Source organism: Aulonocara stuartgranti (genome assembly GCF_965226115.1).
Source record: "Aulonocara stuartgranti genome assembly, chromosome: 7".
NCBI classification, from domain to species: Eukaryota; Metazoa; Chordata; class Actinopteri; order Cichliformes; family Cichlidae; genus Aulonocara; species Aulonocara stuartgranti.
Window position 1 is genome coordinate 52,079,934 of NC_138945.1, and position 6,758 is coordinate 52,086,691.

Here is a 6,758-nt window from a genome sequence, read left to right on the forward strand (position 1 = left end):
TTATGAGGGAAACAGACTATCCACTGGGTCGGCACTTTGCAAATGGTTCCCATTGCCAAGAAATGACAGGATAAAGCTGGAAAGAGATTATATACAGCAAGCAAAGAATTTATGCATATAGCTTCCATCCAAAATCTTTCAACCATGGAAATTCTCAAGCTTGTTCGGGTAGTGTAGAGATGGGGGAATGTTCATCACTTTCTCTCTGGAAATTGAAATTATGCGATACCACTGTGTACAGTATATCTATACATGACAACTGCCACCAGCATAGTGTCAGTCTTCTCAAGTTCTTTCAACAAGAGGATAACTGCAGGCTTATGCAGGGTGAGATATCCCTCAGGACGGGTGCAGTCTGGAAGGCTGAAAGAGCAGAGTGTCAAAAAGCCACCAACAATGAAACCAGACACCAGAGCCGGTGTACTAGTTCGCATTGGACAAGGTCTGAAAATTCAGACAGAAAGTGTGATGGAGCAAATCCAGCACATCAGGAATCCTCAGTGAAGACAGAGGGGGAAAGGAAGGAAGGGAGACATTATGGAGACTAAATTAAAGCAGGGCAGAGTGAAAGCAGAGCTCCTCTTATGTCCCTTATCTGGGTAGCATAAGGAATCTTAATAGTAGTGCAGGTTGTGTGCTCTGTGCTATCTCACAGGCGACAGAAGACTGGACGAGGGAATGCAGCATGCCCAGTGGAGCCTCAGTCCACCCCTGGGAATTAATAGCAGAGGGATTGTAATGTCTGGGATAAGAATGAAAGGCTGAGGAAGGATACAGAGATGGGGAGGAAAAAAGCAACGGAAACTAGCTAACATCATGGTCTGATCATCTGACAACGTATGCCTTGACCATAACATTTAACAGGGAAACTTAGCCACACAAACCTACATGTGCAGGTCGCCAGCCAAAATGTGGGAAAAGAGAGCTAATGCTTTAACCTTAAATCTCTCTGCTGGTGTGGCACCGTGTTTGTCTTTCCTCCAGCGCTCCCAGCTGAAATTCTAAAACTCTTACCAACTCAGCGGCCCTTTTTGACTGGGAGGTATCAACTACTTTACCTTGTGCATGCATATTGCCTCTCCAAAGGGATTCAGTTAGAGACCCACAAACTGATCAAAGAACATAAGCCCTGGTATACAGATGCAAAAACACCATCTCTCTGATGGTTTGTTTTATGTTCAAAACCAAAACTGAATATATGTTTATGAGAAGGTGTAAAAATGAGGTAAATGCTGTTCATTAGAAATGGAAGAGCAGGCTTGAATGACTTCTTTATGGAGCTTTCCCTGTAAGTGAACATGACAAGTAGAATGTGTTGTTTGAGTCTTGTGTAACCGCAACAGCTGGATTAAAGGAATAGTTTTATTTTATTTTATTTTATTTTTTTGGCAGGGAGTGTAATATAATTATTCCATTTCTCTATGGTTTCTCTCTATAAGCTACCGCTGAAGGCTGGTTAGCTTAAATTAGAACCAAAAGTGGAGACCAGTTAATTGTACTTAATCTGTACAAAACTCTAGGTGAATATACAAAGAAAGGTAAACCTATTTTTACCATCTATTGTCCCATTTTATGCCGAGATAAGTTGCTGGCAGTGGATTTTTATGTATATTTTGAGCTGTAGTTTTCCTTATCTAGCTATCTGAAAGAGAAAAAACTGTACTTTGAAAAAGTTCTTTGAAATGTTTCCTCTATTACATTAACTTTTAGCTTTTGTCCAAGGTTGGCTCAAACAAAGAAAGCATGTAGTACCTCTCTTGAGCAATAGTTCTCCAGGCTTTCTGAAAGTTTTTCTTTAGACATTGGCTGCTTTTTGACTCACTGTCAGTCCATTTCTTTTACCTGGCCATTTTCAGAGGAATGCTTTTTTTTTTTTTTTTTTGGTCATTTTACAACCAATGTTGTGTCTACAGATAACAGGAAATCAATTTCAAACTGTATCTGTAGGCATTAAAGATATGCATAATTTGTTCCCATGTCTTCAGTTTAGAGTCTATGAAAATGCCAGCATGAACAGTTGACAGATATAAAATATTATTTTTGCATCAACAAAGTGATTCCAAAAGAGCTGTTAGCTAAAAACCTGCTGTGCAATGTATCCTTAAAAGGTTTGAGGAAGAAGAAGAAGACAAAGTTAGAAGTAACGGGCCTAAAAATCTATCTGCAGTATCTGAAAGTTTCCTTCAGAAACTGGAAAAATCCAGATAGGCCTGAGAGATACATCTGGTCCTTCAGTTGTTCCATCTATTGTTCACTGAAGCCTCGTCAGAAATGAATGATAAAAAGTTGAGTTATGACAAATAATACAAGAAATGGACTGAAAATTAGTGATAACAGGTCTTTCTGATTCAAATCATCATCAATATGTATAGAAAAAGTCAGAAGAGAGATACAACAATAAGTGTCAACAGAAATCTGTAAAACACGGTGGGGGCTGTGTCATGGTTTTGGGTTTTAGCTGCATTGTGGCGTCGGGGATCTTGGCAAAACTGACTAAGTTATGAACACAGAAAAGTACAAAAAGTACTTTGATTCACCGTACAAAAACATCTGGAAAGCATCTGATTGGTAAGGATAGCTTCATTTCTCAGCATGACAGTGACTCTAAACACAATGCAATGAAAACAAAGCAGGATAGAAAAACTCCTAATGTAACACAATCAGTTGTGAATTGGATTCCCAGAGCCTGGACCTCAACATTGAAGCAGTGTGGGACCATTTTGACAGAGAACAGAACAGAAGGCAGTCAACCTCCAAAGAAGAGCTTTGAATGTCATTCAAGAAGCCTGGAGAACTATTCCTGGAGACTATTTAAAGAACAATACAAGATACTGTATTAACATATATGTTTTCACATGTTTTTTTTTTAAATCCGATTTTCCATCCAAATACAAAGAAATGTAGGTGACTCAAAATTTTTGCATAATACTTAAAGTTAAACTAGATTTCCCCAAATCATTAAAATCACTACCACCATTAATGTATTTCAATTAACTGAGTATTTTTATTATAATACAACTTTAATCAGCAAGCATAAATAAATAAGGGCCCACTGTCAGTTTAGCCTATGAAGTTGCTTCAGTCAGCAATCTTCCAGAACACAGAGGAAAACGTGATTTATTATTATAACAAGAAAATTGCATCTCTGTTTGCTCACCGCTTCGGCTGAATGGTGTTTAAAAGCTTTCTTATCGATCAAAACTACTTGTACTTTGTAACTATATGTTACTATTCTTAGTGGAGATCACTGCTTAAAGCAACTTCGGGCAAGAAGATGGGCTTTATTACATAAACATTTTCTATTCTTAAAATCCTGAAAGTTAGAAATATAGTTTGGGGTGTATTTGGAAATTTGAAGTGAACCAAGAAAGGTAGAGTGGATTTAAAAATCTTCAAAACTGTGGAAGTTTTAGATGCATGCAGCTATAAACGACAGTTTGACCACAAATCTAATTAACTAGTTTATTTATTGTCACAAGAATTATTTGGTTAATGGGGGATGCTAGTGATACAAACAGGAAGTGCAGAGGTCACAGAGGACAAAGTGGAGCAATCAGTAACTACCAACTGTAGACCTGCGCCATTATGGAGCAAGAGGCAGTTAGTGACTAGAGGCTGTAGTAACTACCCACAGCCTGTTTCCTGACAGTGCATGTGGGCCATGAGAGCTGGGGGGGATACACCTTTGCTTAAAAAAAAAAAAAAAAAGGAAGCTTTTTCCAAGATAAGATTAAAGTTGTCAATGAAAAACAAACAGACTGCCTGCAGCCTCATGTGAAGTGGGAGCAACCGACTAAAATGTCCCAAGCCTCAGTCTCAGGCCGACGTGTGGATAAGGCCTGAGATTACAAAAGACTTCCAAAGTTTTTAAACGTGTGACTGTGGCTTGGTGGCAATAATTACACAAGTACGGAGAAAGCACAGAATCTGCTGAAAACATCTGCAGTTGAAGAGCCTGGTGGGCAATGGGTCACTACAACTTTTGATTAGCTATATCTTCATGTAATCTCTAATCATCAGAGATGAAGGAATCTGTACTTGAGGCAAAATATAATATTTCATCTCAATTTTCAAAATAAAATCAATAAAAACGTGATGAAGCCACAACAGCTAGTCTTGAGTTTAGTGGAAATCATCCCACCTCTATGAGAAGTTCGTCATTACTTCTGCTCATGTAACAGTTCCATAATTAACAGGTTGACAGCAAACAAGCCTTGTCTCATTTCTGTTGATGGTTATTTTGGGAGACTGTGAGCAAATTAGAGACTATAGAGGCTTTGACTACAAAGTGCAGCATGCCATTTACAACACTCTGGTATTAACAGGATGCGATAAACAAGTGAACTGTCATGACACCAACCAGAATTCCAATAATCTGTAGCTACTGTAGCAGTCTATTGCTGCTTCTCTATGGGTCAAGACAGGCAATTGGTATCTGAATAGCTTTCAGGAACTATAGCTTATTAGTTTAAAAAGGGATCCACGTGGATCCACTTTGTCAGGCTGTGATACGCTGTGCAAAAACCAATTCAAGTCCATTTTGGTGGCTTTTTGGGCCATCATCTTTTTGTCTCATATTTGATTACCACTTTTTGAGCAGCCATGGAAACTGGTCAAGGAGTAGCTTCTCTGTCTTCTAGTCCCACCTTTGCCTTCAGCCATCAGCTTTTGTTCTGGTCAACTGTTTATTTGTTTGTTTTTCCTGCCTTTGTTTGGACCGCAGATTTCCTGTGTAAACTCAAGGAAACTAGATCTCTTTGCAAAAAAAAAAAAAAAAAAAAGAATTCCCCTTCCAAGGTGTTTGAATGCATCTTATTGTGATTTTTTTCTCTCTCCATATGTTTGAATAATGTACCAGGAATAAGTGATTAAAAGATATCTCAAATTGAAGTTGAGGGGAATATCTGCATGCGATATGTTTATGGGGCACACAGTTTCCTTCTCTGTCTCTTATTCTCATGTATTCTAATATGTAAACATCCCAGTAGGTTGCAGGAAGTCATAACTTGCATCTCTGCAAAATAATTTTGCATAAAATAGACAAAACATGAAAACGTGAGCCACTTGATTAAGACCGTGCTTACACTACAGCAAATCCTCTCCTCAGCCATTCTTGCAACCGCACAACAACTATAATGCTGTTGACTTGTGGTCGCTCTAAATAAAAACTTGTACTTTTTCAGAAACTTAATTACTGTAATTTCAGACCAAAAATCAAATAAATCTAGTTTTATGCTCTTGAAAGTATGCCACTGTTTACTGCTCATCCAAATGCATTTACCCCTCAAAAAAACTATGCATGCAAGTGGGATTCACTGCAGCCAAACACAGAATTCCTGCAAGCATATAGAGCTGGATCTGTGGCTTGACTCTGCGACATGTTCAGTTATTATTTGTCCACTGAACTGAAAGTAAAGAAAAACAAAATATAAGTGGCTGCATATTAACAACATGAACAGTATGAAAGATCTGAGGGCTTCAGTTTCTTTAGTTCCTAAACTTGCTGATCCTATCGACACATGAACTGCTCCTCCATCACCCAAAAAAGGTTTTACATTACGAAAAAGTCAAATGTCACATCATCTGAGATAGTACCTGGAAAGTATGACAGGCATCTTTATGATCCACTTAATAAAGTAATGCTCCCTAAAGTGTTTTGTTTTAATTTTTTTTTTTTACAACACCACCATAAATATCTCATTATCCTCTAAATGCAAAGAGATATGTGACTAAAACAGGCTTGAACATTCAGGTCTAGCCAGTCCAACATTTTTGAACTCAGGCAAAAAGGCACTTCAAAAACAATTAGTTGGCTGAAATTCTATCGATCGGCTCTGGTGCCGGGCTAACAGTGGAAACATGCACGCTGTCTTCCTCTCACGTGTTGTGCTGTAACTTGTGCTTTCTTGCTATTTTTTCCTTCGCTTTTTGGCCTATTCTGTCCTATTTTCAAATCAGTTTTAAATGAGGGAGGAAAATATGGACCAGAAATAGATCAGAATCAGAATCAGAATCAGAATCAGAATCAGAATGGGTTTATTGCCAGATGTTGAGGTTTACAACATTAGGAATTTGCTGCGGTGCTTCAGTGCAAACAATAAGAATTAAAGTGCTATGTAGAAAGAAAGATATGTGCATGAGATATACATTAGATATATACATGAGAATAAGAATTAAGAGTGCTACGTAGAAGGATATATACATGAGTGCAGGTGGTGATCAGTGCCAGACATGAAATGATGCAGTGACACAGCGTAGGGTCATGTGTGAGTGGGGGGGACAGTCATGTGGTTATTGTTCATGTGTCCAACAGCAGAGGGGAAGAAACTGTTCTTGTGGCGAGAGGTTCTGGTGCGAATGGACCGGAGCCTCCTGCCTGAGGGGAGCAGGTCAAACAGACTGTGTCCAGGGTGGGAAGGGTCAGCTGAGATCCGGGCTGCACGCCGCAGTGTCCTGGAGGTGTACAGGTCCTGCAGAGATGGGAGTCTGCAGCCAATCACCTTCTCAGCAGAGCGCACAACACGCACAACAGATCAAATATCTCTAAATACATCTAAAACTCTTAAAATGAGCACTGATGCTAAAATGAGACACATCACAAATAAAGATAAGAAAGAAAAGTATTTTAAGGTTTCTTTTGTATAGGGACTAATTGGCTAGAGTGAGATCATATGATACCTCATTTAGATAAGCTTCAATCTATAATATGAAAACACATGCAGCTCTGATGGACAGACAAGCGACTGTGGAAAAGGGTG